Genomic DNA, 18,152 nt, shown 5'->3' on the forward strand with positions numbered 1-18,152 from the left:
CAGCCTGGAAACTAAATTTATGAAAACTATCAGGAAATTTTTCAGATGGACCAATGATTCAAAGACAAACAATGGACTCACACAAAATCAAAAAAGAAAGACTAGGAACTTTTATTTCTAATTATGGAATAAAAGTACTTTGTTTTCTATATAATATAAAACCTAGACATCATAGGGGAGTCTGACTAGATAAAAATTTTAAATAGTAATAATAAAAATAATTACCATAAGTTAAGTGAGAAAAACAGAAGAAACACTTGCAATCATTATGACAAAGAACTAACTTAACTTCCAAAAAGTACATGCATTAAGAAAAAGAGAAATGATCCTATAGGAAAATGGTAGGAAAATATGATAGGGACTTCACAGTAAAAAAAATATATATATGTATATAATTGTTAATAAAATTGATATAAAGATGTATTTATTCAGTTATAATTAAACTATCACAACTACATGAGCTTAAGATACTGTTATTACTCCCATTTTCAAAAAAGTAGCTAATTGTCCTACCACTATTTTCATAAAAGCTCCCCTAATCCCCACTGATTTGTAATGCTACAGATGTTATATAGTAAATTTTCCCATATCAATTGTACTGTGTCTACACTCTTGTTTCATATTTATTCCTGAACAAATGCTACAATTGCTTCATTACTATTACTTCATGATGCCTTGATATCTGATAAACAAAATTCCATCCTTGATAATCTTCTGCAGAAGTTTTCAACTAATTTAGCTGCTTTTGCACTTTTATTAAACTTCAGAGAATTGAAAACTTTTTTCTGTCCCACAAAACATCTAACAAGAATATGAGATTATGTCCTCTCTGTGATCATAGTTATAGCAATGCATTTATTTAGGTCTTCCAAAATTTTCTTCAATACTGTTTACAATTTTCTCTGTACATCCTAAGATATTTTGTTAGAATTATTACAGTTACATCAGACTTTCTAACTACCTTTTTCTCATGAATAAAAAGTTAAACAACTCTTACCCTTCCTGTGTATCTGAGTATCTCTAAGACTTGACATCTGTCAACTTCACTTCCAACACTTGCTTAGTGATCCACTGAAAGAGAGTTTACTTATTTACCCATAAGTAAATAAATTTTGAAAGAATAAACTGGCAATATCCACTTTAAAAGAGTCCAAATAAAAGGAAATGGGACCAAATTACTCAAAAGAGATTATGGCATTAATGGTCTATAAAAGACTAATGATAATTGGTCAAATGGGTAAAATGTCAAAAAAAAAAAAATCCGCTAGTTGAGTTTTTAAGTTTTAGAACCACATGACATAATCTGCTGATTAATTAAAATTATTTCCTCTTAGTGGCCCTTAAATATCATGAACAATTATAATTATCCCTGTTCATTTATTTGTAAAATATTCATATTCCAAATTTACAGGTGATGTTCCACTGAACAGTGAAAGGAGGAGTCTAAGAAGAAATATATATATATATATATTTTTTACCAAAAAAAGACCCATAATTAAAAAGTTACACTTCTTTTTGACCCCTAAATTCTACTGGTCACTGTTGTATTACATACTATATTCTTTCTGCTGCTGCTGCTGCTAAGTCGCTTCTATCGTGTCTGACTCTGTGCGACCCAACAGATGGCAGCCCACCAGGCTCCGCCGTCCCTGGGATTCTCCAGGCAAGAATACTGGAGTGGGTTGCCATTTCCTTCTCCAGTGCAAGAAAGGGAAAAGTGAAAGTGAAGTTGCTCAGTCGTGTCTGACTCTTAGCGACCCCATGGACTGTAGCCTACCAGGCTCCTCCGTCCATGGGATTTTCCAGGCAAGAGTACTGGAGTTGGGTGCCATTGCCTTCTCCGATATTCTTTCTAGTCATTGTCATTTGCTTTATTGCTCATACCAGTTGAGAAATTTCATTAAATGCCTACTCTGTAGCACTGTGCTAAATACAATAAAGCCCCACAAAGGAAATTAAAATGTTTTTGTGGAAGGAAGAGAGATCAATATGGAATAATTACAAAATAAGTATACATAGTATAGGGTATAGATATACCTTGGAACCTGTTCCAAGACATGCACTTGTTTACTAAAATGCAAAACAGAAACCAAAGAAAATGTACAGCTTCCATGAAATATAAACTGAAGAAAAATAGAAAGAATAGGTCCCCTTTTTCATATAGTCCAGTGCTTATAATACTGGATTCTGTAGCCTATCCTAGTTTCTTTTAGTTCCAGAGCCCCTGCTCCAGAGAGCTAAGAAGTAAATTGGAAGGATTCAATAGAATATTATAATCTTTTTATCCTTCCTTCAGTGAGAAGGAATGACCTATTTCAAAAATCTTATTTCATATTTAGTTTTCATTTGCAGGAAAGAAAATGCTTGTTCTCTGTTGCTTGTGTGGTTTCTGTATCATGGTTGAGCTCGACTGCATGTTATTCATTGCTTGCATTTGCCCAAGTTAAGCAAAAGTGTTCCTGCTAAAGAGTTAGATCAGATTCTGCAAAGGATACCCTGGACATAGAGAAAGTAAGCTCACTAAGACTAGGTCTCTGTTTTGTTCACTTAATGTTTTGTGCAAAGTTAACATTCATTAAATATTTGCTGAATAAACATTAGTTTATTTATACCTTTTATGGGAAATAATATTCAAAACATCATATTCAGGGAAGGCCATATGAAAGGGAAGGTAGTAACAATAAACAAATGGTTAAGCCACACCACATGAATCCTACTCCTTGAGGCAAAGTCAGTAAGCTTTTTGTTTTCTTTTGTTATATATGTCTTTGGATTTTTGAGCAAATTTTCCTTGATTTGTCAGTTTTTTAAAGCCAAGGAAAAACAAAGAGAAGATATTCCGAGTAGATATATATAGTAATTTCTCCACATAATTATTTAATGTTGAGGGAAAGTATTTTAAACTAGAACAAATAAATAGTACCATTTCACAGGTGAAAATGAGTGGGGAATTTGATAATGTTTATATCATCTAATTTACTTCTTTCATTAAACAAGATAAAAGATAACCTCTCCTTCCATGCTGCAATATGGAAGTTGTTTGTAAGATGGAGAGTAAAATTTCAATTTGATGGATAATCTTTGCTTTTATACTAATATACACTATCTTGACCTTCAAAGTTCTTGGATGTAGCAGCTGATTTCAACTTCAACTTTTGTTCAGACTTACTAACAACCATAATATATAAATAGCAAAAGTTATTTTAACATTGGAATTATTAGAATTTAGGGATGTCAGAGAATCAAGGGAAGGGGGAGGCTCCTATGAAGAGGAATTTACCCTAACACATCCTTGGCCCCTCCCTATTTTTTAATCAGTCTGCCCCACAAGAAGTGGCATGACCCCACCTAACTCGTGAGTTTGAAAGTGCTAACTGGCCATAAATGACCCTCTCAGCTCTTGCTCCTCTTGAGACTCTTCATCCTCAGCACCTCTAGGGGCTGTCTACTAGAGATGAGGAGGAGGCATATTAGTTTCTTGAAGCTGTTATAACAAGTTACTCCAAATTGAGTGCCTAAAAATAACAAAAACTTACTCTCTCAGAGTTCTGGAGGCCAGAATTCCAAATTCAGTTTCACTGGGCCAAGATCAAGGTGTCAGTAGGGCTGGATTCCCTTAGAGTCTCTAGAAGGGAGGCTATTCCTTGCTTCTTCCAGCTCTTTGGCTGCTGGCATTCTTTGGCTTATGGCTGCATCATGCCCATCTCTTTATGTGGTCACATTGCTTTCCCCTCTTCAGCTTGTCTTTTATCCTTCTGACTCTCATAAGGACAAGTCTCACGGTATTTAAGGCCCTTTTTGATAACCAGGAAAATCCCTTCATCTCAACATCCTTAACATAATCACATCTGCAAAAACTTTACCAGCTAACATTCATTAGTGCCAGGAATTAGGATCTGATATCATTGATGACCATTATTCAGCCTACTACAGTGAGGAAGCTGTCCATTATGATCAGGACAGACCAGGAATCTCCCAAATTCTAGTCCATTTATCCCACGGACTAAGTTACATTCTCCAACTTAACTTTGCCCATGATAAAGCTAGTATTTTGTTCTCCTAATCTTTCTCTTCTCAGCATACTTAGAACATGGACACAGAAGACAGGTGCTATTTATTGGAGGCCTCTTAAAACTTAGTGGGAGAAATGATATAAAAATATAATCGCAGGTAGACTACTTCAGAAAGTCCTTTTTACTGTGTACCACTGTGAGGAGGTAAAGGAGCGAAAACAAAATAAGACAAGGAAAGGAGAGGTGAAGCATGAAAATGCAGACCTAATTCAACCACTGTGTGCACACTCATTATGCACAATGAAGTATCTACATATGGCACCTGAAAAAATCACTGAATTAATAATTTAGATTGTGATTATGCCTCTAATTTCCTACCATATTCTACTAAATAGACATTGTAATGAAAAGCATATTTTATTTACAATAATAGTTTATGAACCCAAATGTAAACTGACAGTAATGAGAAGATGGTGTCACTAAATCCATTTTAATGTAAATTACCACATTTAAAATTTTCTGAAAGCAAAAAGGGCAGTTAATGAACCTAGTACTGATATCCTTGTCAAAATTGCCTGACTTCAACTCTGATCTTCTGTTTCAGAGTGCTCCATGATCACCTCCTCATCATTTAAGTGTTTATTGTTTCTCTTCCTGATACTCTAATTATAACAATTTTTCTTTCCTCCCTCCCACCCCTCCCAGCTATCAGCAAACCTGGTTTGAATTAAAAAGGAACAATTCTTTGGCTATAAACACAAATCTGTCTCCCAAGCAAGAGCTCCCTTGCTGTGTGTATAGCAGAGAAAGCGATGATGTAACAAGGGTAATTATAACCTGAGCTGGCTGGTGTCACTACAGAGAGAGCTTGTCAACATTTCTCTATGCATAATGTTATCATTGCCTCTGCTGATAGGAAATACTAGGTGTTGGGTTCTCTGACAACTTTAGTTCTAACAATGCAACTTTTAATTGAAGAGTCTGCTACAAAATGTTGTGCTTACTGCAACCTTAGTATTATAATGCACAAAGTCTCCCTGCCTCCCAGTGGGGACCACTGTAGAATTGGGGCCTACTTAAGATTAAGGTGTTTGAAAGAAGCCATAAGTGGAATGATTCATACTTAAGGTGAAAAAGTGAAAAAAGCAAGTTTATTCAATAGTTCTTTTTCATTTCTTTCCTCAAAAAATGTGTTCTCTTGGTGATATTTTAACTTGTATTATCCAGAGACCTACAACAATTTTATGAAATTTTCATAGAAACTAGAGAAAGTAATGAAGAAGTCAAGGCTCACCTTTAAATTCATAGGCAAGTGAATGATTTGGGGGAAAAAAAAGTTTGAATTCCTATCAGAGATAAAATCCTCATATTCTGAAGATGTAAAGAGCCTTTAGAACTTGATTAGATAAATACCAACACCCCAATAGAAAAGTGGGCAACAAATAATGAGCAGATACTCAACACAAACAAACATAATTGTAAAAATGCTCAGCCTTATTGGTACAAAGAGAAATGCAAACTAAAATCACACCAAAATATTCTTTTTCACCTTTTAGATTGGCAAAAATCTCAAAGTCTGGCAACACACTCTATTTGTGAAAATGTGGGGAAACAGTCCCATTAACTGCTAAAAAAGTGAAGTCACTCAGTCATGTCGACTCTTTGTGACCCCATGGACTGTAGCCTACCAGGCTCCTCTGTCCATGGAATTTTCCAGGCAAGAGTACTAGAGTGGGTTGCCACTGCTAAGAAGAATACAAAGTGGTCCAAACCCTTTAGAGAGTGTGTTAGTTTTCTGTTGCTGCTGTAACAAAGAGCCACACCTCAGAAGCTTAAAACAAGACAGATTTATCACCTTACAGTTCTGTAGATCAGACATCCCACATAGATCTTGCAGAGCTAAAATCAGTGTGATGGCAGGGCTGTGTTCCCTACTGAAAATAGAAGAGGAGAATCAATTTCTTTTAAGTTCTAGAACTGATGTCCCTATTTTCTTGCTCGTTCAAATTGCTGGCAAAATTTAGTTTCTTATCTGTCAGCTGAGGGTAATCCCCAGCTTCCAGGGCTGTCTACCTTCTTTGGCTCATGACCCTTTTCTTCCATCTTCAAAGATAGCAATCATGTCAAGTCCTCCTTTTATCACCTATCTCCTGTAAGCTTATCTGCCTTCTTCCTCTTCCACATTTAAAGACTCATGTGATTGTATCTTGGACGAAGATAATCCAAGGTAACTTTCCCATCTTAAGATCCTGAACTTCTATCACATCATCTAAAAATTTTTGCTATGTATAGGGTAATATATTAACAGGTCTAGAGATTAGTGTATGGAATTTTTTCTGTTTTTTTCAGCTTTATTGAGATATAATTGACAAATAAAATTATAAAATATTAAAAGTGTACAACATGATTTGGTATACATATACCTTGTGAAAAAATTGTCCTAGGATATGAACATCTTTGACTGACCGTTGTTCTGCTTAACACAGCAGGCAATTTGTTAACATCTATCTCATTACAGGTATGTTTGTCATTGACTCAGTAAGCCCACATCTGAAAATGCATTTTACATATATATAACCATGCAGAAGCAAAAATGGCTTCTGTGCTAACTTAACCCTTATAGTACAGTTTATCACACCAAAAAAAAAAAAACAGAAAAGAAATGACACCAAATATTCCCACTAGGATACTGATTAAACTATGATATATTATCTTACTGCAGCTATAAAAATAAGATAAACTTTGTATTGTTGTATAAAGATCTCCAGAATATATTATTAAAAAGCAGGTTTATATTAACAGCATACAGTATGCTACCTTCAGTTTCAGTTCAGTTCAGTTCAGTCGCTCAGTCATGTCCAACTTGTTGCAACCCCATAGACTGCAGCACACCAGGCCTCCCTGTCCATCACCAACTCCCAGAGTTTACTCAAACTCGTGTCCATTGAGTCGGTGATGCCATCCAACCATCTCGTTACTGCTGCTAAGTCGCTTCAGTCGTGTCCAACTCTGTGCGACCCCATAGAAGGCAGCCCACCAGGCTCCACCGTCCCTGGGATTCTCCAGGCAAGAACACTGGAGTGGGTTGCCATTTCCTTCTCCAATGCATGAAAGGGAAAAGTGAAAGTGAAGTCGCTCAGTCATGTCCGACTCTTAGCGACCCCATGGACTGTAGCCTACCAGGCTCCTCCGTCCAGGGATTTTCCAGGCAAGGGTACTGGAGTGGGGTGCCATTGCCTTCTCCGAAAAGAAAAGCAGATGAACTAAAGAATGATGGTTCTAAAACCATATCCAGTACTGGGATCGGTACCCTAAATATTTCCAGTTACGTCAGTGTTTACTCTCAAAAATGAACCAGTGTAAGTTATATACTGGTAAAGAAAATAACAAAAAAAAATCCTCTTACTTCAGTAGTGCAATCTGAAACCACTTACAGGAGTTGCAGCATTTATTTTTAACACCTTGGTTTCCTACAAGCCTTCAAAGTCATTTATTGCCTCTCAGTGATGTGGTAAAAGTCCAAAATACATAACAATGTTAATGCAATGTAAGAATATTATCTCGGGGTGTATGGATTACATGGTTTTTATTTCCTTCTTTGCAGATATATTTTCCAAATAAATATCTTACTTTCTAATCAGGAAGAGCAATATGTAATATTTATTCTTTATAAATATCTCATTCTAGCTTTGTATGATTCTTTCACACCCTACAATAATGATTAAAAACCGGTCTAGTGTTTGTCCAACAACCATGCACATCAAGTTTATGAAATTTAGCTTCCTTACCTGATTCTATTTCATCTCATTATCTTCATCAGCCTGCTGCCTGTGATGCTTTGCTCTTCGTCATACTCAAGAATGTCTTTTAAAAGTGAAGTCAAGAACAGCTGTGTGTGTGTGTGTGTGTGTGTGTGTGTGCGCGCGCGTGCGCATGCATAAAAGAAGGAGAGTAGAATGACTAATTTTCTGTGAAAAACATACCCTACAAAACCAAAATATCTCCCACAGGCAAAATAAGGAAAGAGAAAGTCTTGTGATTAGTTGTAGTTTGTTAATATGTCTCTTGGTTTCCAACATATCACAATTTATGTGTACTTACTTCTTTATTAATTGATTAACAACCAGGCCTTTGGGCAGAAGGAACACAAGTTCCTATCAAAGATTCAGCTAGCATCAGCCTGGTTGCTTAGACACCTCCTTCATTTTTAAGTCAGAAAAGCACCCACTTCACATGACATTTTCTTTCATTGTATTAAAAATATTATTTAATTTAGATTGTTTGAAACCTTTGTCTTCATAAGATAGCATTAAAGCACTACTTCTGAGGAAGATTTGGGCATTCATAGGGGGGCTGTACTCACGTAAAGACAAGTAGGAAATCCTCTAAGAGCTTAAAAAGGGGCCATATGTAATCTACCCATGATTTAAAATTTAAAAGGTCCTATATTACCGTATATACGTTTGTACACATAAGCACCTTTTCTGTAGAGACCTGTGATAAACTCATTTATAAAAATAAATTACTTGTTTGCAGTTTTATCATTCTTCTTAGACTCAAAGTTATGGCATTTATTGGGATTCTGGGTTAAACATCAGTGTAAAGATACTGTTCACAATGTATGCTAATGGGAAAAAAAATGGTCAAGATGGGTTCAGTATATTGATCTTCTTTCCCTCATTATAGCAAAAAGAATTAGACATTGAAATTGGGGTGGATGAGGGGAAATAGACAAGCTGTGTTAGATGTCAACAGTCCTTTTCCCCTCGATTTTATCCTTTAGGGAAACAAATAGAAAAACCCCATTAAGTCAATATGAGTCTAGTCACAATGGTTCACTGTTTCAAGTAGCTCTGATTCCCTAGCCAAATAGATACCAATCCTATTGTCTAATTAAAACATCAAATAACCCAAAGTGGTCTAGAGAGTGGTGATCCACACTTTTCTTGTTGCTTGAGGTTTTAAATAGTGAAAACAGAATACCAAACAGTATAATCCCTATCTGCTCAGAATGTCCATCAGTTTACACACACATGTACTCATCACACACACAGGTGCCTACACAAACACATACACACTGAAATTACTTGAGATTGCTTCCCAACCCAGTTAGATAATCAATTAGCTGAAGCTCAAAATGTCAGAGTTAACTGAATGAAGCCAAGCAGATGGAAGTCTTTGCCATTCTGGCAATCAGGAAGCCACAGAGAAATAACAGACTTTTATGTAGTTTGTAAAAATGGAAAAGAGAAGTCTCTTTTTTTTTTTTACTAGAAACTCAAAAGTTTCAATACATGCAACTCCAACTTAATTCGCAATCAATCATCTGATAACTCCACTTCTTTGCTCCTCTTTGAGATAGACTTCACACTGTAAATCATATTAGAATATGCTCTACCAAACTGCACTGCACTCTCTGGCTTACCCCCACTGGAAATGAGTAAAGCTTTCTGTTATATCACTGAATCTACTTGAAACAAAACCCTTTTGAACTCAGAAAGGTTGAAAAGAAGCAAGAAATGTAACAAAGGAAAGCTTCGGTGAACTTTCCTGAGCTTCAGAGGTACTTTAATTCGATTTATAATTACCCATGAGAAAGAGGATCATATAAATTTTTTATTTTGCCGCTCCATCAAGACTACAAATAGATCTTCACAGCAACTACACGTGCTCTGACTCAGACACAATTTGCTTGTGCCTATGACTAGCCCTGTGCTTAGACCACAGCAGGCAGACATAAAGGTGGCTGGATATAATAAAACTTTCACCCTAGTTACCCACGGTTTTATGTTGTTTTATGCCTTTAATTAGCTGGATAAAACTGGTTTCAATATCAAATAAGCCTGAAAATCCAGAATGTTATTCTGCTGTCATTGCTTTCTTTTATTCTGTTCTGTTTGATAAATTAGTACATGTCTAAGGACTTGTGACATGTATTAGGTTATATGTTAGTGATGCAGGATATGTAAGATGAATCCCTGACCTTAAGAAATGTACCAACTATTGGAGGTGTGGTCATGGGGCCCTTTTTCAACTGCTAAATTAGCAGTGAGGCCAGTCCTTGAAAACTTTGGTGGGTGCCACTTCTCCCCAGGACACCCACTGGTGAATCCCTGAAGAATCTGATTCACTGTCTCTCTCATGTATACAGTTTTAATGTATTGATTTTATAGCAAAATAATAGAAAAAGTCCCAAACACATTATTTGGTGTATGTAAGAAATGAGTATATTCACTATATAGGATTATGCATTGGATTCATTTTTAACCTTTTTTTAAAAAAAAAAAAATTTAAATTGACAGAACAATCACTTCTCTCTCAGGAAGAAAAAAAGACTGTTTAGTTGCAACTTCAACTAAATGTTTCTGATTCAGTGGTTTTGCTTTTCCCTGAGGCAAATTTGAGATAATTCAGTTACCTACTGCAAAACTATCATGTTTAAAGCAAAGAGAAAATATCTGTATTTGGTAACACAAGTGGAAAATTTTTACAAAATATTAATGAATTAAATTTATATATAAGTATTTGATGTTGGAATAAAGTGAATAAAGAGTATTTTGATGTTTATTTTACATGATGCCTCAGTTAAGAATGCATTTTTTCAAGTAATAGATATTACTAAATTATTGAGATTTCTTATTTTTCACTACCCAGGCTATTGTTTCATTGGTGTTTTTTGTTGTTTGGCTACTGAATTATTTGAATTAATGTGCTGTTTGCTGAGGCAGCTAATAGGATGTATGTAACATTATCCCCAAAACCCCGTATCCATGCATTTAAATGCACACTAAGTTTACAAAGTTGGGGATTTTTGTTTGCTAATACTTTCAAGTAGTAGATGCTAGGAACAAGTCTAGAATTTCAAGGTATCCTAGAGAGCTGTTATTACAAGTTCCTTGTTTAAGCTAGAAACTGAATCAAGAAAAATAAGTATAGATCAGTTTATTATTATTATAGATTTATCACATCCTTTGCTCTTCCTGTGTCAATTGCTCTTCTTACCGGTTATCTTCAAGGGAAGCTGAGGGAGGAAACCCTGCGATGGAAGTTTTGTTGTTGTTCTGTCGCTAAGTCATGTCCAGCTCTTTGCGACCGCATGGACTGCAGCACACCAGACTCCCCTGTCCTCCACTATCTCCCGGAGTTTGCTCAAATTTATGTCTATTCAGTCAGTGATGCTATCTAACCATCTCATCCTCTGTCATCCCCTTCTCCTGCTGCCCTCAATTTTTCCCAGCATCAGGGTCTTTTCAGCTTTTCACATCAGGTGGTCAAAGTACTGGAGCTTCAGCTTCAGCAACAGTCCTTCCAATGATTATTCAGGACTGATTTCCCTTAGGATTGACTGGTTTGATCTCCTTGCATCCAAGTGACTCTCAAGAGTCTTCTTTGGCACCACAGTTCAAAACCATCGATTCATCAGTGCTCAGCCAAAGAGTCCAACTGTCACAACCGTACATGACTACTAGAAAAACCATAGCTTTGAGAATGCAGACCTTTGTTGGCAAAGTGATGTGTCTGCTTTTTAATACATTGTCTAGTTTTGTCATAGCTTTCCTTCCAAGGAGAAAGAGTCTTTTAATTTCATGGCTGCAGAACTGTATGCAGTGATTTTGGAGCCCAAGAAAATAAAGTCAGTTACTGCTTCCACTTTTTCTCCATCTATTTGCCATGAAGCAATGGGACTGGATGCCATTACCTTAACTCTTTTAACAGTTTCTAGAATTCAAATGTTAGTGTGGTCCTAATCTTGAGAAAAGAAGTGTTTTTTTCCCTCTAATATTTAAGAATAATTTTTTTCTGGCCTTAACTACTGTGTGCTTGTTGACATATAATTACAGTAATTAAAATCTATTGAATGTTTGCCAGCTACCAGTCCTGAGACCAAGTTTATTACAGGCATTTGTTTTTATCATAAACATTCATTTCATTTAACCTTCACAACTCAGCAAGGTAGGTACTATTATTAACCTCATTTTAAAGATGAAGAAAGTGGAGTTTAAAGGGGCTAGGTAACTTGCCTCAAAATCACACAACCAGTAGATGGCATGACATTTTGGGGCCCCGAATTTACTGATTTGGAGCCTTGGGTCTTGACCTTGATAGTACTCAGCTTAAGAAAATAATTCCTTTTTAATAACAAGAAGACGGAAAGATTGTACCTGCCTAACAAAAAATAAAGTTAAATTTTCAGTTTAAGTGGACTTTGCACTGCTTAGTGTTCTCATATAGTTGACTAAATCTCTCTCTTGCCACTGACTTGATAAGTGTCGAAAATGGTGGCGGGAATGGGAAGCAATACAAAATGGCGGGTATTGGGTGTTGAGGATAATCATGAATTTGCAAATCTGTCCATTTCTACCTAAATTAAAGCTTCAAATTTCATATTTTGAATGGTAAGACTGAATTCACCTATTAATTTTTAAATGCAAAGCACATATTTGCATGTGTCAGCAAAAGAAGTCCTTTACTATTAGACTTATACAGTCAAAGCTCTTTGCATATATATGTTGCTGGCCAAGAATCTTTAATTTTTTTATTATATAACATTTGATAAACATACAAAGGAATATATATAACAAATATATAGACTACAAAGCATAAAAGTAAAAGAAACACCAGTGATGCCACCAATAAACTCATTACCTACAGCCTTCTAACCTCACTGGTGCCATGGGTACCTTGCTCTGTACCCTTCTTCCATGCCTTTTCCAACTCCTTGCCCCAAACACATCACTACCATCCTGAATTTGATTTATCATTTCCACTTCCCTGCTTTTTTTTAATCAAGGTATAATTGACCATGTCAGTCTCTGAAGGAGGCAGCAGGGGATGAGATGGTTAAATAGTATCACTGACTCAATGGACATGAATCTGAGCAAACTCCAGGCGAAAATGGAGGACAGAGGAGCCTGGTGTGCTACAATCCATGGGGTTAGCAAAGAGTTGGACATGACTTAGTGACTCAACAACAACAACAAATAATTGACATATCATATTATATTCATTTCAGGTATACAACGTAATGATTCAATATTTGTACATGGTGCAAAATAATCACTATAAGAAATCTGATTAACATCTGTCACCATGCATAGTTACAAATGTCTTCTCTTTGATGAGCACTTTTAAAGATTTACTCTCTTAGCATCTTTCAAATATGTGAGACAATGTTATAATATCAACTATGGTCACCAAGCTATACATTATTTTATAATTGGAAATTTGTACCTTTTGACTGCCTTCATCCACCCCCATCCTCCAACCCAGGCAATCATTAATCACTTCTCTGTATCTATGAGCTTCATTTTTTGTTTCAGAGGTTTTTTAGATTATGCACATAAGTAAGATCATATGGTGTTCATCCTTCTCTGTCTGGCATTTCATTTAGCATAATGCCCTCAAAGTCCATCCACATTGTCACAAATAACAAGATTTCTTTCTTTTTTATGGCAAATAGTATTCTTATGTGTGTGTGTGTGTGTGTCTATCTCTGTATGTGTGTCTGTGTGTATTTTGCCTATTCTTTATCCTTTCATCCATTCATGGGCACTTAGTTTGCTTCTATATCTTGGCTATTATAAATAGTGCTGCAATAACTAAAGGGGTGTATATATCTTTTCAAGTTACTGTTTTCTTTTTTAATATAAATACCAAAAAGTGGAATTGTTGGATCATATGATAGTTCTATTTTTAAGATTTTAGGAACCTTCATACTGTTTTTCATAGTAGCTGCATCAATTTATATTCCCATCAATAGTACCTGAGGGTTTCCTTTTTTTCTACATCCTCATCAACACTTGTTATTTCTTGCCTTCTTGAAAAACAGCCATTCTGACGATATGAGGTGATATCTCACTGTGGTTTTGATTTGTATTTCTCTAATAATTAGTAACATTGAGCACCTTTTCCTGTATGTGTTGGCCATTTATGTGTATTCTGTGGAAAAATATCAATGAGATCTTCTATACATTTTTTAATTACATTGTTTGGCTTTTTGCTGTTCAGTTTACATGAGTTCTTTGTATATTTTGGATAATAGCCCCTTATAAGATATATAATTTGGAAATATTTTCTCCCGTTCAGTAGTTGTGTTTCATTTTATTGATGATTTCCTTTGCTGTTCAGAAGCCTTTTAGTTAAATATAGTTTCACTTGTTTACTTTTGCTTTAGTTGTCTTTGCCTTTTCCATTGCTTTTTAAAAAGAATTTTAACATCTATGTATGTATTCCTAAATAATACACTGCTTAGTTTTGCTAAATTTTGAATTTTCTAGAACTAGCATCTTACTACATACATAGGTGATCCTTGTGAATTTGTTTATTCATTCACCATTGTCTTATAGGTTTAGTCTTGTTGAAAGTATTGTGTTCTGTTTTCATGGCAATATAACATTCCCTTTTATGAATATAAGAGAATATCAGTTAACTCAGTGATGGACATTTAAGTTGTTTCCTGTCATTTGCTTTTATAAATGGTGGTCCTATGAACATATAATTGTACATGTTTCCTATTTGTGTCCATTTGGGCTGCTCTAACAAAATACCATAGACTAGGTGAGTTATAAACAACAGAAATTTATTTCTCACAATTTTGGAAGCTAGAATTCCAGTATAAGGGTGCTAGCATGGTTGGGTTCTCGTGAGGGCCTTGTTCCAGATCGCAAACCACCAATTTCTTGCTGTGTCCTCAGGTGGTGGAAAAGCAAGGAAGACCTCTTTGGTCTTTTTCATAAATGCACCAATCCTATTGATTAGGGCCCTACCTTCATGACCCAATTGTATCCCAAAGACCATACCTTCAAATACCGTCACGCTGGAGATTAAGTTTCAACATAGAGATTTGGAAGTTGTAGTGAGTAAAGTGAAAGTCATTCATTTGTGTCTGACTCTGCACAACCCCATGGACTGTAGCCTGCCAGGCTCTTCTGTCCATGGGATTCTTCAGGCAAGAATACTGGAGTAAGTTGCCATGCCCTTCTCCAGGGGATCTTCCCAACCCAGAGATTGAACCCAGACCTCCTGCATTGCAGGCGGATTCTTTACCCTCTGAGCCATCAGAGAAGCCCTGGGGGTCGTTGCTGCTGCTGCTAAATCGCTTCAGTCGTGTCCGACTCTGTGCGACCCCATAGACGGCAGCCCACCAGGCTCCACCATCCCTGGGATTCTCCAGGCAAGAATACTGGAATGGGTTGCCATTTCCTTCTCCAGTGCATGAAAGGGAAAAGTGAAAGTGAAGTCACTCAGTCGTGTCCGACTCTTAGCGACCCCATGGACTGTAGCCCACCAGCCTCCTCCGTCCATGGGATTTTTCAGGCAAAAGTACTGGAGTGGGGTGCCATTGCCTTCTCTGCCTGGGGGTCATGGGGGGGGACACAGATATTCATTCTACAGCATCTCCTAAACATAACTACTTCTATATCTAGGACATCTCTTTATAGAGCAACATTTAGAAGCTATTAATGAAAACCCAGTTCACAAGCTAAACTTGTTTTTTTATTATAGCATACTTGCAAAATTGCATTGAAAGATAAAACTTTCATTAAGTGTACCTCCTGTTTAGTGTATTTTATAGTCATGAATATTTACCAAGGAATTATTTAAATATAATGCGTACATATCTATAACAGAATTGAAAAAAGCCAGTAAAATTATTTGAATTTCTATAGGTTTTTTGACCAAATAAGAAAGTTAAAGCATTTCATTTGTTTAAAAGGCTATTAAAAGTGTTAAACATTCTTACTTAATAGGAATCTGTTGCTACTCTCACTCTAGCAAAAGGAATAAAATTGACATTTTAAATATACATATGTATAAGTAATGTAAATACCATACAAAACTGAAAAAGATGATAAAAACCATTGGTGATACCAAGTGCACTGCTGCAGCTACAGTCACATTTCCTTTGCAGATCATTGATACTGGATTTGGGTTTGAGATCCAGCCATCATTAGGAGAGGAAGAACCTTAGCATTTAATTCAGCGCTCATACGACCATGAAACTTCAGTTATGTACATGTTTTTAAATGAAACATTGATTTAAATGATAATACTGCACATCAGAATGCTTTTCATTGCAAGTGACAGAAAACGAAGCTAAACCCAGTTAGGCAAAAAGGCAAGTTATTGGGTTAGTCTGTTAAGAAGTCCTGGGTAAACCTAGCTTCTTCTGCGACTGAATTCAAGATCTCATACAGTGCCATAAGACCTGATCCTCCTCCCAATCTTGGTATAGGTCTTGTCCCCATTGGCTTTCAGAGCTATGATATCCCAGGTTCAGGTGTACAAGAAAATGGACACACATTTCTGTCATTAATCCCTGCCAGATATCGTGCATTTCATTGTCTTTGACTGAGTCGCATAACCTATCCCCAAACCAGTTTCTATGGCCAAGAGAATACAACATTATGATTAGTCAAGCCCTCCTTACCTGTCTGCCTCTGGTAGAGAAGAAGTCAACCTAATCCAAAACAACAAACTGAGCCTGAGGGAGAATGCAATTCTCTAGGGAAATATGCGATACCAAGTGGCTGATTTTTGCTTCAATTTTTAAAAATTTTGTTTCTACAGAATTCTATTCCAAATTCTACACCTCATTCCTAATTACTTTTCTCTTTCTCTTTGCCTTTGGTGCAGTTATTTTATATTCTTTAAGTGGAGGGAGCTTTGACTGTCCAGTATCACCCTCCAAAGTGTCATTACAGATAGATATATTCTGCACTCTTGCATTCATTGTCACCACTACAGCTGTCTGCAGCTGTAGTGAGGAATCTGACATTCTTGTACTCTCCCTCCAGCAAGTCAGAAGGGAATAGTTATGACATTCAATAGATTCAAAATGTCCCGAAGCAAATTTTAAGCATTTTGTACTCAAGATTGCTCTTAAGTTAATTTATAATTATCTCAGCTCTAGTTTCAATTTTCTTTCATCCTCATGAAATTCTGTTATCATTTCACGCCAGAGGAGATCTACCCACTTTGCACCCATACAGTTTAAAATTTGATATTATACTGTGGTTAAAATGACTCTCTTCAAAAACAGCCCTTGCACACTGATACTTCCACTGGCTCATCCCTGTGAAACACATGAAACATATGCTCATTAGTTACTGAAGCCAATTTAAATGATAATGTTTTCAAATAGCCAACATCAAATAAACTTAGGGAGTAAACATCATTGCAACATGGTAAACAAGCTCTGAAGTGCAGCTGAGTGTGAAGGTGATTATCAAGGGACAGAGCTGGTGGGTACAGGGTAAGCAAACCAATCTACTGCCAGACAATAATGTAAATTTCTCATGCAGTGCACTCCATTACTTCTCTTTTAGTTCTGTTGCCACTGTCTCTTGCAGGTTAAAAAAAAAAAAATCCTGAGCTCTTGCTGGTATAGTTAATGTCCATTAAGCAAGGAAAGATATTTCACATTGGGGAGGATGGACATGAGGTTTTGGATGGCTCTGTAAGGTATAAAATAGGGACATGAGTATTCTAATATTGCTATGAAGTGTATTCAAATTCAGAATATCACAGATTCAATACACAAGCCAAAAGACTGCTTCTATAAACTTTGTCAGTAAAAACTCATTTAAAAAAAAAAAAAATCTCATCCTTTATCTCCTAGTATTAAGCATATTTTTAAGTAGTGTCATGATACTTAGTACACTTTAGGAGAAAAATGAATGCCAAGTAACATCTGATAGGCACTGAATATACCAAGAACAAAATGGACTTAGAATATTTGAGTGGGTATGAAATGGTAAGAGGGGAGTTTATCAACTGACAAAGAGGAAGGAAAAGATTTTCAGCAGAAAGCTTCATGTGCAGAGAAATGAAAATATATGGTCCATTTTAAAAGTAAGAAGTTAAGGAGTAGGAGAGAGAGAAGGAGGGAAAGAAATGAAGCTAAAAAGACTAATTTGATCTTATTTGTTTTAAATTTTAAATAGCAAGTATTACAAAATTTTAAATATAGAAAATTAAGGCAAAGAAACCAAATAATGGACAATAATTTCAATATCAAGTTAACCTTGTTGACAACATTCTAAATAAAATCATAAAATCATACATAAAGATAAAAAAGTAAAAGCACCCACTTTATCATCTCTGAAGTCTTTCCCCAAAGGGAATTACTGTTAATAG

General features: G+C 36.0%; 2 long non-coding RNA genes across 22 annotated transcripts in view; both read left to right on the forward strand.

Annotated features, from left to right (window-relative positions):
- The window catches only part of LOC145509733 (uncharacterized), a 1,421,207-nt gene that overhangs the window by 945,948 nt on the left and 457,107 nt on the right, over positions 1-18,152 (forward strand). The window lies entirely within an intron of this gene.
- Positions 13,819-17,614, forward strand: LOC145509747 (uncharacterized). The gene is made up of 2 exons (XR_014056382.1): positions 13,819-15,119; positions 15,261-17,614. It is a non-coding gene; the product is annotated as an uncharacterized LOC145509747 (long non-coding RNA).

The sequence above is a fragment of the Giraffa tippelskirchi genome, chromosome 6 (genome assembly GCF_054371585.1).
Source record: "Giraffa tippelskirchi isolate mGirTip1 chromosome 6, T2T-mGirTip1v1.2.pri, whole genome shotgun sequence".
NCBI classification, from domain to species: Eukaryota; Metazoa; Chordata; class Mammalia; order Artiodactyla; family Giraffidae; genus Giraffa; species Giraffa tippelskirchi.